The following is a 16687-nucleotide window of genomic DNA, read 5'->3' on the forward strand; positions in this document are numbered from 1 at the left end:
GAACACGAACAAAATCTCGAGCTTTAGAACCATTCGACTCTGAGTCCAGGAAAAGCAGGGGGTGTGGCGGCAGTGGGGGTGGCTAGGGAGGGGTGTGGGGGTGATTTCATCTCGGAGCGCAGGAAGAGAACTTGCTCAAAAGAATTTTCCCCCAGCAAATATAGTATAATTTACAGCGCAACTTAATAATCCGAAGGGCAATGCAAAAGCCCTTTGCGTTGTAAACCTCTTCTCTAATTACCTGCCAGAGCAATTAGCTGACTATCACGAAGAAATTAGATCGCTCAATGTAGCATAAATAATGCGAATAATTTTGTAAGAAGAATGGAAAAGCGAGACCTGGTGTTTCTTTATAAGGAAATAACACCTCGTACTGTACGAGCCCTCCATGAACACATATTAATGTCTAGGCATGCATGACAATGAGCCCAGGCAGGAGCCCTCTGGCTGCAGTTCAGCACTTTTCCCGTTTACGTATGCGGGGTGAAAGTCGGCTTCCAGGCGTTCGATCTCCAGCCTTCCAGCTCACAGTAATTAACACATAGCGACTTCAATGGGAAAACCTGTTTTCCAGATGATTTTTACAATGCAGCTTTATGTCTCATTTGGCAGTTTAAATAGCTGGAGTTGTTTTCTGGCTTCATCTCCGCTGTCATCTGTTGAGCATATTTTTGCTTAGAATATTGAATCCCAACCAAAACTTGGGCACAGGCTCCTATTGACTTTTATTTTTCTCAAGTGGGGATATCAGAAGCCACTTTAAAGAACAGGAAAACCAGGGGATTCTTGTGAGGAGATGCCAGGGTTTAGCCTGCCTGTGTATGAAAGATACTGAAGTGTTTGCCTGTGGACATTTTACACAAGTCTACCTGCATCAGGTCTCAAATCTAGTTCATTTCTCCCTGTTCCCCATCTACATAAGGGTCACATGTTTCTCAGTGAAGTTAATCAAGAGGAAAATGAAAACCTAATTTTGGAGTAAAGCTGACAGTGCAAATAAGGAGTCTGGAAATACCATCAAGCTTTTTGAAATTTACCAGGTTTGTAAATTACAAATAAGAACACAGCTTCAAAGCCATTTAGGAAGAGTTTGTCCGCCAGCACCTTTGCAACAACTCCTTCCTAGAAACGGGGGAGAGGGAGAGGGGGAGAAAGGGGGGGAGGGGGAGAGGGGGAGAAAGGGGGAGGGGGAGAGAGGGAGAAAGGGGGGGAGGGGGAGAGCTGCTTCCAACAGAATGGCTTTTAGATGTCTTAAGTGAAGGAAATCCAGAGCCCAGCCCTTCCTTCTGGTTAACCAGGTAGGTCTCACATTTGAGTCAAGTTCACCTGGGTATTTGTATTGGTCATAAATGCCTAAAACTGCAGCAGGTTTGCATCGGTTCCCCTGACCCAAGGGTTCTGCCCCTACTAGGGTGGGCACCCCATCCCTGTCCCATCCCTGTCCCATCCCTGTCCCATCCCTGTCCCATCCCTGTCCCATCCCCCACTTCTTCTCTTCTCTAAGGAAGTGTTGGCTTTGGCAAGCTCTTCTTCAAGAATCTCTCTTAAGTCTTCAGCCATTCAGCAAGTTCTGCAGCACTTAGAAATGTTCTTGGCCCAAGGGGCTACGCACTCACGATTTCTCATGCTGAGTAAACAACAGTTTTGTTTGTGAATGACATCTAGATGAAAACTGGAGGAATCAAAGTGATTGTCGCCATCCATGCTGTCCAGCCTGCAGAGACGGCTACTTCTGCTTGGTGTCAGGTCCATGCAGCCATCTCTCTGGAGAAGCACTGGTCACCTTAGGCTCTTTCCCACCTACATTTAGAATTAGTGGCCTGGGGGCCAGGCACCAAGTATATGTATTTTGTATCAACCTCTTCCACTTTAAAAGGAAATGTGATCTCCTTGTTTATCTGTTTATCAACAGGAAAAGTCATGAATGTTGGGAGCCCTAAAACAGCTTCAACCTATTGTTCCAATGTGAGTTATTTATGAAGCTTTGTCCCCCCCCCAAACACTTCAAATCATGTACTTCATGAACATTAGCCAAGAAGACTCGGCCTTAAGTGACAAGAGCCCACCGCTTACCACCAAAGGAGCTCTGCCCCCATTTTAATTCAAAATAAGGCCCAGAAGTGCGCAAGGAGGCAGGATCAAACTTCTCTTCCAGCCTTGCCTGCACTTAACCGGCCAGAGCCAACGTCCTTTTCCTTCCGCCTCCTTTGTCCTTATTAAAATGAATCATTCTTTTCACAACCCCTCCCCTGCATTTTCGGGAGGGGGGAGAAGATTCCACAAAGGAAAAAGAAGTTGAATTGACTATTGTCATGTCTGTAATTGCTCTAAAAAAAACACTATCCAATGCTGCCTCATAAGGCAAACACATTGGTCTTGGACCAACACTGAAAAAAAGCAAATATTTGTAAAACAGAGACCCATGGCTCCGCTGTCCACACTTGGTACCTACAGCCCTCAAATGGAGGGTCCATTACTTTCAAAGGGGGCGTCTATTAAGGACAGAGTTTTTCTGTAGATGGTGCCTCAGTGGTGTTCCATCCTGGACATATGCCCCCACGCCCCAGTCCTCGCTGCAGTAGGAAAATCAGTTGTCATTAACCACAGTGACCTTACCATTAACGATCCTTTGCCTATACACTTGAAATATGAGCAGTAACTAATCCACGTTATTTATCTGCATTGGTTAAGAAATCCCCTACTTGCCGGGCGTGGTGGCGCACGCCTTTAATCCCAGCACTCGGGAGGCAGAGATAGGCGGATCGCTGTGAGTTCGAGGCCAGCCTGGACTACAAAGTGAGTCTAGGACAGCCAAGACTACACAGAGAAACCCTGTCTCGAAAAACCAAAAAAAAAAAAAAAAAAAAAAAAAAAAAAAAAAAAAAGAAATCCCCTACTCTTAGAGAACAAGAGGAAGAAAGTGAACTGATTGCTAGAACAAACTGACCACGTGGAACCTTAAGGACAAGGGTGCAGCAAGCCAAGAGTCCACAGCAAACCAAAATGACAAAAACAAACAAAACCCCACAAGTTTTTAAGTTAAAAATCGCCTGTACTGTTATTTTGTTGGCTGATATTAGGATATCGAGTATGGTAGTCTATTTGGTGTTTTAGTCAACATTATCTAATAAGTAACATATCGTGTTCAAAAGCTTACTAAGTGCCTTTGATATTCATAAATAATTTTATTAGGCAAATTGCCAGTCAAGCCAAAAGTACACTTTTTCTTAAGCGACTATGAACAGAATTTCCTTCCCTTTACCTTCCTCAGCCAAGATTTAGGAAGAGAAACTCCAAAATGGTTAATAATGGGTGGGGGAAATTGTAGGGTGAAAAGTCTGCAGAGAAATTACAACCCAATGCTGACTTTGAAGGCTCCAGATACGCCCCAGTTCATAGCTCAGTCATGAGAGGGACTTGAAAACCGGGTGTATCCAAGGCGCTTAGCCTCAAAGTGCTCCGCTCAGGGCAAGGCCCCACTGGATACCCCCAGAGAATCTCCCAGAACTGCGTTTTCTGCAATTAATTGTCCGAGCGCCTCAGACAGTGGCCCCTGCTTTCCGATTCAAGTGAATTTAGACGGTTTTGCTCTAACGATTCACCTGGCTGGTTGCTTCCGGGCTATCTTTAACTAAGATACTGGAAGTTTCTAGGAAGGGGAGGAAGTGGGGATAGCACAGGAGAAAGAGGACAGGTTCCCAGTCTCCTTCACAGTATGAGGCAGCCGTCCCCGTCTCCCGCGACAGCATCCCGGGAGGACTGTCAGCTTCAGCCGCCTGCCCTTCGTGCGGGAGTGGAGTGAAAGTGAATGGAGGGCCACTTTCCCTTGCGAGATAAAGCTAAGGGCAGACGGTGGAGGGTGTAGTAGGAAAGTGTGACAGCTCCAGATCAAGGGGCGGGGGGACGGGGGGGGGGGACTCGCGGCGGCGGGGAGGCTCAGGGCTTTGCGGCCTTAGGAAGCGAGCCTGGAGTCCTCAAATGAGCCCTGAATAATCAGTGTCTCGGGGAGTCACAGTATTAGTGCTCTCTGTCCTGCCAACTCGGCCTCCCCTCGTGGCTGGTCCCTCCCTGTGCTCGGTTTTCCAGCACGGGAACACTCCGGTCCTAGGAACACTCCAGTCCTGCGCCAGGGTCCCGCGTTTCCCGCGCGCTCCAGGATGCTCCAAGCTGGCGGGGCCCGCCCCGGCCCTCCCTCTGCCCTCCCCTCCGCTTAACCGCGCTTCCCTGCCGCGCTGTACAGACACCGCTACCACCAGCGTCGGAAGCTCCGGGCTGTAGGCTGTGTTTGCCCCAGCCAAAGGGGGAGACGCCACTGCGCCCCGGGGCGGCGGCTGCGCACAGGCTACGGCGCGGGTCACCGAGCTGCTCCTTCCCGGGCGCACTGCGGCTCCCACCCCTTCGCTCAGCCGTCCGCCCTGCTCCTCCCAGCTCCTCCCCCGCCCTCCTCCTCGCCCTCCCCTGGAGAGCTCGCACACCCTGCGGGCGGGAAGGGGCCGCCCTCGGGGCGGACAAAGGGGCTGGCGGGGGCGGGAGGGGACTGAGGCTGGCACGCGCGGCCGCGGGAGGGGCCCGTCGCTCCCCGGGCCGCCCACCTGACACCTGCTGTGAGCGAGGCCCCGGGAGGAGGGCGCTGGGTGGGGGGTGCGAGCTCGGGGTCGCCGCCGGGTCAGGCTGCTGCGGACCTCCTTGCCCCGGCAGTAGCTGAACCCACAATGGCCAAACCTCTCCCTCGGGTTTTCATGGGACCTAAAGGCTTCTTTTGAGAAGCGAGGTGCTGATTTTTACGTCCGGATTTATGTATCAGCATCACCCACAGAGCTATTCCAGTTACCAGGCTGGTTGCTGGGCCAAGTCCAGGGGATCAGCTTAAGTTTGGGGGCTGTATCTGGGTATTGTGTATTTCCGTCAGGTATCCACGTTCTACCCACGCTGCTGATGCAGGCACGGCACTGGTGAGCACACTATGCCGCTCACTGTCCATCATCCTTCACCGCAGAGGTCGGCGGAGGACCCCAAGCTGCAATTCTCCTGCAGGCGTACCTAGTGCATTTTCCCCGCCGGAACTCTGAAACTGACCAAAAACTGGAGTTAACCCTCTTGCGAGGCCTCAGTCCAGAGTGCCACTCCCCAACAGCGGAATCAGAATTTTGAGTTTCAGCACCTATGCACAGATTCGGAGAAAAAAAAAAGTAACCGGATTTTCTTTTACACAGAGTCTCCCTACTCCAGGTTGGTCTGGAACTTGCCGCAAGCAATCCTCCTGCCTCAGCCTCCATCGTGTTGGGATTAACAGGCATGACCCACAAGGCTCGGATTCTCCTTTTTTACTTAACGACAATCTCTTGCCTTTTTTTCTATTTTTACCCCTCAATCCTATGGCCTGCACATTTTTATTTTATTGTATTGTATTGAGGATCAAAACCAGCGAAAGTACTAAACAGCAGTGATTTAAATGAATCCCCTTTTAAAAGCACGAGTTTACATTTGAAATATTCTTTTTTAAAGAAATAATCTATATATGTAAAGTGAATGTCATTAATTTTATCATATTTAAGCACACCTCTATCCTCTCAAATCTGGTTCCTTTAAATTTTTATTTGTAAATACAATTTGAAATATATATTGACATTCCAACCCGGTGAGATTTAGTTGAGGAAAACTACCCAAAAAAGACTTGCTAAACTTTTCTTATCCCAGTGGGTGGTGTTAATTATCTAGTTTGAGCCTTGTAGTTTTCATTGTCAAATACTTGGGTTCTCTCAAAGAGAAGAAAGTTGGGGACTTGCAGTCACTGTTTTTCAAGAGGAGATTAAACACAAAATCGATTTAATGGAGCATCTGTAAGAAGTCAAGAGCTAAAGCTGTAATAGAAAGGTTAGCTTTCCCCCATTGTTCCCGAGACCTTACTCATATTTTTGGAACTTAATTATCAACGAAAGCTACTACATCAATGCAATACAGTATAGGCAAATTACAAGACCGTTTACTTCTCCCAACTGGGTTTAAATTGCAAATCTTAACACTGAACACTGTGCTTTTGGCACTGAATATTCAATACAGTGAAATGTGTTTTAAGTGAACCACCCAAGGGCCCAGGAACATTTGCTTAATAATGATACTCTGCAATTCTATAGGGCCTTTCAGGCGAGGATCTCAAGTGGAATGCTCTCTAACTATACCCTCCATGGGAAACCTTGGGGATATTTTAAAGTGCTCACTTAAGGCCTATTGGAAAGACCCTTTTAGTATAGATTTCACAGTATGGTTTTTAAAAATGAGGGGCTGCAGAATTTTCATTCTCAGGCATATCATATTCATGGGGCATGATGGGTACTGAGTGTTTATTAGTTATTTTGTGTGGAGCTTAAAATGCACTTTTGGGGGGGAAACATTTTATTTTGATAAATTTTGAATCAACGGAAAAGCTGAAAATAATGGTCCAATGAAACGTTTCATTTCAAAGAACCTATTTCCTTTGCTTAAGGTCATCAGTTAAGATTTTATTACAGTTTCTCGGGTTTTCTCTAGGTTGATCAGAGATAGATGGATGGATGTCATTGCTATCTATCTGGATAGATAAAAGAATATGATTATTTAAAACTGGAGCAACTCTTAAGTCTTGCTCATTGACTATTTTTCCTGTATAATCTTAATGCTACTATAGAAAATTCCCCCTTACAATCTACTTATTGAGTTTTATAAGCATTCCAGGGACTTTTGTGTTCAGAACATCCATAATGTTTTTTTCCTCAAGACAAGGTTTCTCTGTATAGCCTTCCTGTCCTGGAACTCGCTCTGTAGACTAGGCTGGTCTTGAACTCAGAGCTCCGGCTGCATCTGTCAGGGGCAGTGCCAGGATTAAAGGCCTATGCCACCACTGCCCGGCCTGTGCCACCACTGCCTGACCTGTGCCACCACTGGCCGGCTTGTGCCACCACTGCCCGGCCTGTGCCACCACTGCCCAGCTCACAAACTTTATCAGGGTTGTGTATGAAGTTAGAAAATAAGATTTAACCTAGCAGTGATATAAGTAACTCTATAATACTATCTTATAGTGTAGGCATTTTAGGAGTTTTCAGAAATTAAAAAACTCTGATTACAAAGTTGCCATATGCTCAGATTTCAAAAACAATTGGAAAAAACCCATTTTTTTGGCATGCTTATGGAATACAAGCAGAATACTTAGATTTTGATCCAAAATTTAAAAAACAAATCTATCTGCTTTTACCTTAATTAATGTTTGATCTAAAGTATTAGAATAATTGTCCTAATTATCCACTTCATTTTTCTATGTAGCATAGACTTGACCAAAGTGAAGATAGCATTGGCAGTTATGTACTTTGAGAAGTGTATGTAGACAATTTACATAATTTAGCCAAAATGGCTGATTAATTGGTGTAATTATGAATGTCTAGACTTAGTCTTTAATGGGGAGATGGAAGTGAGACCTCTCATCTTCCCAATGGTGTGTTGCCTGAAGCTGGACAGATCCATATGCTTCTTGCATTGAATATTTTTACATTTTTAATTTTAAAACATTCTCATATGTTTTTATAATATAGACATGTTAATTAAAAGTAATTGGTTGAAGAATATCAAGTACATCTCTTGTCTCCTACAAGTCCTTAAATTACTATATAACTTAATGTGTGATTTATCGCACTTTGGGAAATGGATGTAATTAGGTATTTACCTCTGTAGAATCAGTGTTGTACTTAGTATTCACTCATTAGCATTATTTTCTCTTCTGATAAAAAGTCAACCTCAAACTGCATGATAATCCTGGAGCTTAAAGCCCATCTTTTAAGTAAGTGTAGATGAATTCTTGCAGTTTGTTAGGTGTGAAATTCATACAGCCTTATGTAAAAATGAATGGGAACATCACATTTTTTATACACATAATAACCTCCTTGGGTTCAACTCAGTCTTATTTTGGTTATTTCAATTTAATTTAGCCAGGCCTGGTGGTGCATGCCTCTCATCCCAGCGTGCAGGGCAGAGGCAGGCAGTCGTCTGCTCTACAAAGGCAGTTCCAGGACAGCCAGTGCTGTTACAGAGAGAAACTCTGTCTCGAAAAACAAAACAAAACAAATTAGGTTAATTTAATGTTTTCTTTTATTCTTATGTAGTTCACATTTTAAAATGTGTCTTTTAATAGTTCAACAATTGTTCCATCTTTCAAACCTGTAGTTTAAGGCAGAGCAAAAAAATGTTGATGATTGTGTTTAGCTTATTAAAGAATTCTGACTGCATAATCAGAATTTTTCAGCTATAGAAACTACAATCTAAACTGCGTAGCTTCCAGGACAGCCAAGGCTACACAGAGAAACCCTGTCTCAAAAAACCAACCAAACAAACAACCAAACAAACAAACAGAAAACAGTACCGCTAAATTTTAATACATGCTTACATATAATAATACATTATAGCAATAATACATTATAACCTATGTTCTTCTTGTTATTGTTCAGTTTTTGAGACTAGGCTTTGATATGTAGCTCTTGCTAGCCAGAAACTTACTATGTAACCCAGGCTGGCCGTGAATTCATAGCAATCCTTTTACCCCAGCCTCCCCAGTGATTACAGACGTAAAGTCCACTTGGTTTTTTTCCTTTGGTTTTTTTTTTTTTTTTTTTGCATGTTTGTATGGGCACGTGCATATGTGCTTGTGTATGCATGTGGGTGGTGGTGAGTGTGGCAGTGAAGTCAGAGGACAGCTTCCATGAGTTAATTCGTTCCTTCAGCCATATGGTCTGGGAATCCAACTTTGATTATCAGGCATGGTAGCAGGTGCCTTTACCTCCTGAGTCTCGTGGCCACCACTTGTTTGCTTTTCCAGATAGGGCCTTTGCGGTGGTTATACGAGATGTTTCCCGTAGTCTTGGGCACTTAAACCCTTGGTCCTCAGTTGATGAAACTCTTTGGGTAGGTTTAGGGGTTGGCACAGTATGCCACTGGGATAGGCTTTGAGGTTTCAAAGCTTTGTCAACCCTGAGCATGCTCTTTGATATGAGCCCTCAGCTTCTATTCTTGCTGTCCTGCCTGCTGTTTGCTACCTTCATGGACTCTTAAACCCTCTGAAGACATAAGCTCAAATGAACCATTTCTTCAGTAAGTTGCCTTGGTCACACAGCAGTACAGAAATAATTAATCCAGCCTTGCTATTTGGCCCAGGTTGACCTAGAACTGGTTATTTTCCTGCCTAAGTCCCCTGAATACTGAGTTCATGCTTTCTTCTTTTTCCTCCTCTTCTTCTTCCTTAAAAAGGTTACATATTTTATTCAATAAAATGCATTAAGAGCCTAAATGTTTTATTTTTCATTGTATATATTCATTATACATGCTATGCATTACATGTTTTCCCAGGGCCCCCTGCCCACCTTTTAATCCCGTTTCTTCCCTAGATAGTTTCACTTTTACCTTCCTGGAACATATACATACATGTTGTATGTGTCCTTATAAAATCTAGGAGCCACATCTAAGACAAAATCATCATGTTTTCCAACCACTGCTACTGGTGACTGTCTCTGTCCCTGAGAAATTTGTTCTTACTGATCAACTTAAAGAACTGGTATATTTCTATCGAAAACTGATAACGTTCTCCATCTGCTTGCAGAAACTGTATGTTAAGATAAAACAGACACCAACTTTACTAGCAAGACTGATCTCTCTTTCCAATTCCACTGCTTTCCTGCTGGTGAGTTCATGTATCAGCGAGTTCGCTCATCAGTGAGTTTGCTTATTTACAAAATAAAGATAGTGCTGCCAATTGTACACAAGTCTCTGGGGGAACCACGGAGGCAATATCCATCTAACGAGCATCTACTCTGGATACACCTAAGCCATAGTCATGCTCAGCTTTAAGATAGGCATGGTCCCTGGTGAGAAAAGCAAAAAACACAGGAAGCTGCCATTGCATCATACTATACACACAGCGAGTTTATTAAGGTCAGTACTTTGGACCATAGAGACCTACTAGAAGGCAAAGCCGGGGATTGCTTTGACTTGCTTCCTTTGTTTTCTTTTGCTGATACAGAGTTTCACTATGCATCTCTGGCTTAAATCAAGCAAGGCCCCAAATTCAGAGACCCAGATGCTTCTGCTTCCCTAGTTCTGGGAGTAAGTCACGCCTGGTCAAACTAGGAACACTTTTGCTTGTTTAGCTTTTATGCAGATGATGTATTTAGCTGGGCATGTACAAAATCATGAATTTCATACCAGCCTGTGCTACCAAGGGAAGCTCTGCCAAGAAACCAAGGGCTGGAGAGTAGCACAGTGGGTGGGGAGTAGCAGAGTGGGTGGGGAGTAGCAGAGTGGCTGGAGAGTAGCACAGTGGGTGGAGAACTTACTGGGCCAGGACAGGGCCATGGAGTCCATTCTCCTTTAAATGATAGTAAAACCCAGACAAAGCCCTTGTAACACACAAGGCATTTTTAAAACACGAAATTTTACTTATCCTGCTTTTTCTTTTCTGTAGTACTGGGGATTGAACTCAGGATACCACAGACGCTAGGCAAATACTCTACACTCTGCTCTACCCCAGAGCCCTACTTTTCAGATTGTGGATGGGTCATCTTAAGATAAACTGCAGTAGCTTTTACTTGAGACATGAGATAAAGTAAGAAGCAGAGTAATAGTATACAGAACATACTTAGCAAAGTATAACAGAACACAGACTTAATAGTAAGGAAGTGGGGAAATTGTTTTTACTTGGCTTATCAGATTAGATGATATTTGAGAATAGGTAAGTAAATACTGCCTTATACCCATGTCATATATATATAGACAGCTGGCTCTTAAAAAGTGTTATCGAAATAAATGGGTCTCTGAGACTGCCACCCTCTTTTGTTTGTTGAGGACAAGGGCCTGCCCACTTTGGGGCACGAGCCCTACATCTGTCACCCCATTCACCATCGAATCTCAGTCGAGACACTACAGCTGTCCCGTTCTTTTCAATCTTTTCTTGGGTGGAAGGGATGGGAAGACCGGCTCACCAGCCAAGACTTCATCACAAATTCAGCAAGGCTGTACAAGCACTATCATGTAATTGTATTGTTCTACCCTTTGTTCGTGGAGCAGAACTTTTCAGTTTAAGAGGTCAGCGGAATGTTGGTTTTTACTATGTGTCCCTATTTAGTTATTCTGCTCTGGATGGCATTTGTTAATAAAAACAATGGTGTCGGATTGTAGCCATAACTTCTGTCTGATGCCCACATTCAGTGCATTTGCATAGCCAGAAGGATTTACAAAAAAAGGAAGCAGGTTAGGACAGTCCAGAAGATCCACTTAGGTTTGCTTCCAAATAGGAACTAATCCTTTGACTGCTCAAATAAGACTCATAGATATAAGCAGCGGAATGCTTTGTGTTTAGGACTTGCTAGTTCTATTAATTCAGCACTAACATCTTGGCTTTGTCACAGAAGCTCGAATGTAGAAAGGTCTAATGGCTTTTCTGCTTGGATGAACTCTGGCAAACTCTCCAGCTTTCACTTGGAATTGGTGTCATCAAGATCAAAGTTCATTTGAGTTTGTGTGTGTGCGTGTGCATGCGCGTCTGTGTGTGTGCACGCGTGTGCATGTGTCTGAATTTTTCTGCGGCCATCCCAGTAAAACTGGTGGGAAAAATTCTACAGTAATTCTAACTCCAGCAGTTTCTGTCCCTCCACAGATGGGCTTGAGGAGCTCCAAGAAGTATGTTTTAGAGCCAGTTGATACTGAGCCAGGTTCCTAGGAAGACACAGAAAGCACACATTATGAGACAAGGAAGAATTCAGATTTACAAATTCTATTTGCTTTGTTTTGTTTTGGTTGGTTGGTTGGTTTTTTGTTTTGTTTTGGGGTTTTTTTTTTTTTGGCCTGATTATTTAGTTTTAACTATTTCCTCCAGGGAATGCTACCATGCATACCTGCTTACCCCAAGCACCTTAGTGATACAAGTAATGAAGAATATAAGGCTTATGCATATATTCCTCCTTGACTATTAAGCTTTGTCCTTGGTATTTTACCCTAATCATTGTTTTGTTTGTTTGTTTATAATTTTATTAATTTATTCATATTACATCTCAATTGTTATCCCATCCCTGTATCCTCCCATTCCTCCCTCCCTCCCATTTTTCCCTTACTCCCCTCCCCTATGACTGTGACTGAGGGGGACCTCCTCCTCCTGTATATGCTCATAGGGCATCAAGTCTTTTCTTGGTAACCTGCTATCCTTCCTCTGAGTGCCACCAGGCCTCCCCATCCAGGGAACGTGGTCAAATATGGGGCACCAGGGTTCGTGCAATGCACATTTTTTTGTTTGTTTGTTTTTTAAGTCTTCAAGACAGGGTTTCTCTATTTAGCCCTGGCTGTCCTAGAATCACTCTGTAGACCAGGCTGGCCTTGAACTCACAGAGATCCGCCGCAACTACCTCCCAAGTGCTGGGGCTAAAGCCATGTGCTACCACTGCCTGGCCTCTTATCATTGTTTTAAACTATCTCTTAGGTGCTTTCTGGTCACTGACACAAAGCTTACCTGTCACATCCTTTGGCTTCTCCGTTCAGTCTCAGTAGTTCTTAACCTTGTCTGTAACTTTGTTTTCTTTTGGGGTTTGAGCAATTCTAGAGTCTTGAATTAACTGACCCTAAGATATTGATAAAAGCAGTCTGGCATGTCCCTAAAATGTTGGAATTTTGATACTCCCCGATCCCTGGGGGTTTACACACACACACACACACACACACACACACACACACACACACACACACACACCAGAACCTTGAGAGTTGACTAATTTTAGATAAACTGGAGAGCCATGGGCCAAGGATATACTAGGTGGGTTATTGGTGTGTGTGTGTGTGTGTGTGTGTGTGTGTGTGTGTGTGTGTGTGTTAAAGATTTCTTTATTTATTATGTATACAACATCCTGTCTGCATATGTGCCTGCCCACCAGAAGAGGGCACCAGATCTCATTACAGATGGTTGTGAGCCACCATGTGGTTGCTGGGAATTGAACTCCGGATCTCTTCAAGTGGAGCCAGTGCTCTTAACCTCTGAGCCATCTCTCCAGCCCCCGTGTGTGTGTGTGTGTGTGTGTGTGTGTGTGTGTGTGTGTGTGTGTGTGTGTGTGTTTTAAAACATTACCAAGAAACTTTTTTCAGTCTGGCTGGACAGAAAAATTAGTAGTAGTAGGGCCCACTTCCTTCACCAAATTGCCATGTTGCAACCACTACATTGATCACAAATGGTTTTATTTCTTTCTTTTAATAGAGTTCCCATATATAAACCATAAAGGATCCTTTGTATTTATTTCCTTACTTATGCATATGAGGGTATGAGTGCCTTGCACACTTGCAGGGGCCACAGGAGGATGTAAAGTGTTCAACTCTACTTCGTTGCCTTGAGACAGAGTCATTCAACCTGGAACTGGCTGGTGTCCACTAGTATAACTGGACAGCAAGCCTCAACAGCCCTCTCTCTGTCTTTCACAGTACTAGGGTTATAAGAACATGCATGCCATGCTTGGTTCTGTTTGTTTTAATGTGGGTCATCAGGATCTGAACTTGAGTCCCTGTGCTTGCACTGAGCCATCCACTCATGCAGAAGATCCTTTGTAGAAATCTAATAGTAGGAGTCAAAGTAGGCATGGTCTTAAGTCAATGCATCGGGCTGGAGAGATGGCTCAGTGGTTAAGAGCACCACCTGTTCTTCCAAAGATCCTGAGTTCAATTCCCAGCAACCACATGGTGGTTCACAACCATCTATCATGTGATCTAATGCCCTCTTCTGCAGGTGTACATGCAGACAGAACACTGTGTACATAATAAATAAATAAATCTTTCAGTCGATGCATCTGATACTAACATGTATCAGGACCCAGTGCCATGGGTGCTTTACCACAGAGCTTAGATTCCTCGTGAGTATTGGTACTAACCATTACCTTCAGAAGCAACCTGTAAGGGGGGGGGGGTGGAACAGCAAGATCAGGCAGAAGGAAACAGTAGCTGAAATGCAGCCCTGAAAAAGATCACTTGGGAGAACCTTCTGGAAAGTTGTTGGCCTTTTCCAGGAATCAAGATAGCTGACACCTGTCACCTGTCACCTGTCACCAGGGCATACTGCACCAGTGATAGCTTGTGCCCAGGATAAGGCCCAGGCTGTGCCTCAACTCACGGTTCTCCAGGTCACTCAAGAGGGACTCTTCAGAGGTGACACTGGAGATCAGATGAAGCTTTGTGACAGCCGCCTGTGGTTTCACGTCTCCCTCCCACGTGTTGCTCCTGAAGGCATCCTTTAGTACTCTCTTGACCCTCTGGGTCAGAATCTACTTCTGGGGAACTCAGCCCATAGCTAAAGTAGGGGTCAACATGATAGCAAAAGTTAGACTAGGACCCTCAGTCACACACCCACACACCCACACCCACACACACAGACACAAACCCTCTGAAGATACAGCTAGATGTAGGCTCCGAAGCTCAGGGTTCAAGTTTTGGCTCCGCTAACACAAAAAGTCGTGTGACATTAGGCATGCCGACTAGCCATTTGTGTCACATGTAGAGAGAAGCTGAGTAATACAGCAAAGTTATTGTAATTATCAATACTGCACAAGCATAAGGTCAAACGATCTATTGGCATCACAAACAGGATGCTAGAAACACTGGGGTTATTGTAGGTGTTTCATTTGCAAATGGTACCAATGTTCCCTTCTCCTTACTTGGATCTTCTCCAAGTCCAGTGCTCACCAGTGTGAACGTCAGGGTTAGGTCAGGGTCAGGTCCTACCAAGGATGGAGTTTGTCTTTCTTTGGAACCATATTTATCAAGGCCTTACAGGCTTTACTTCTCTGTACTTGTCCCATAAAAATATTTTATTTTACATTTCCATTTCTTACATTTTCTTTTGTTCACTACAGGAATAAAGATACATTTACATTCTATTACTATTTAATAAATAACCACAAACTCACAACTGAAACATCCTACTTTTTGTTGTTGCTGCTGTTTTGTTTGTTTTCAAGACAGAGTTCCCCTGTGTAGCCGGGCTGTCCTGAAACTTGGAACTTGCTGTGTAGAGCAGGCTGGCTTTGGCCTCAGATATCCTCTTGCCTCTGCCTCCTGAGTGCTAGGATCAAAGACATGAGCCACCACTGTCCAGCGAATATAGCCTGGTTTTACTACTCAGTTTCTGCTCTACTGTGGCATAGCTAGGGTTTAGTAGGCTGAAATAAAAACATTAACTGACGTGCAATTGTGTTTTAAGGCTTTGACAGGAAAGAGTCTATGTCTAAGGCCATCCCTGAGAATGCTAGTCAAACGCATTTCCTTGCAAGTGTGTCGTTAATGGCACAGTACATTTGCTGTCCAGCAGGTGGAGATTGCAACAGTCCCATGTCATGTTTCCATTTACCTTCATCTAGACAGTAAGGAAAGTATTGAGGGTAAGTTTATTATCAACAAACTTATGTAACCTCAGAGAGAATCTCATTGCCTTTGGCGACAGGAACTCACAGACGGCATCCGTGTCCATATTCAAGGGGTGAAAGCATGTACAAGGACTCCCACAACCAGAGACAATGACGCAGATGCTACCCTAGAGTGTGTCAACCACCAAGGACTGTCTGTGTCTTAATCTATCCTAAGTCCGATGTCTTTATGGGGTAGACCAAATGAAAACCCTGCAAGATGGCGGAGATTTTCAGCAACACTCTACTTTATTACTCAATAAAGCATCAAATAGTTAGGGCTGAGAACTGTCCATAACTACCTAAAATTGGGTAGAAGAAATGTGGCCAAGGCATAGCACCAGACAAAGCTGGGAGGAAAGCTTGCTGGATAATCCTTTAAACAGAAAGCAGACTACACGTCTTGACTTAAGTTATACATTTCAGCAATTAAATACAAACAGTGCAGTGTTGGTCGTGCAGTTATTTCATGTTAGTCAAGAAGACGAAGGGAAAACAACCCCTAACATTGTGGGTGCCGTCATCTCAAGCCGCAGGAAGCGGACAACAGATACATTGATGAGGAAGACAATAGACACCGTCACATTTTGGTCCCTTGGACAACGGTGATTATGATCATTTGACTCAGCAGTTGTAATTATAGCTACTGAGATTTCTAAACACACTGCCTGGTGGCAGGTCTGTTGTTTCTTACCTTTGAATCCAAGTGAAGAGACATTCTACAAATGCAAGGTCTTAAAGAAAATTTAGTGGTTTCTTGTATTTGGATCATAAAGAAGGAAAGAAAAAAAAAACCATGATTAGTAGCTGGTGTGGCTCAGCAGGTACCTATTACCCAGCATCATGACCAGGGGCTGGAGAGGTGGCTCTGTGGTTAAGAGCACTGACTGCTGTTCCAGAGGATCCGGGTTCAGTTCCCAGCACCCATGTGGCAGCTCACCAAGCATGATAACCTAATTCAGACCTGGGACCCATGTGGTGGAAGAAGAGGACCAATATTTGCATTTGTATTATTATTTTTATATAACAAAACAGCATTTTGCATAACAAAACTGTTTAGCTTTATTATCTGTGCTATCATTTCTGTATTAGATAATTTAGTCAACTCTTAAAGACAGTTCACATTTTCCTTGTGTGTGTATGAAACCAGGTACTTTAATAAGACGGACATAAAACTGCATAGCGAGCAGCATACAGGTGAGCTATTTTTGTAGTCTAGTCAGTTGCGGGGTCAGCTGCTGCTGGTG

Source organism: Acomys minous (genome assembly GCF_964271855.1).
Source record: "Acomys minous genome assembly, chromosome: 8".
In the NCBI taxonomy this organism is placed as follows: domain Eukaryota; kingdom Metazoa; phylum Chordata; class Mammalia; order Rodentia; family Muridae; genus Acomys; species Acomys minous.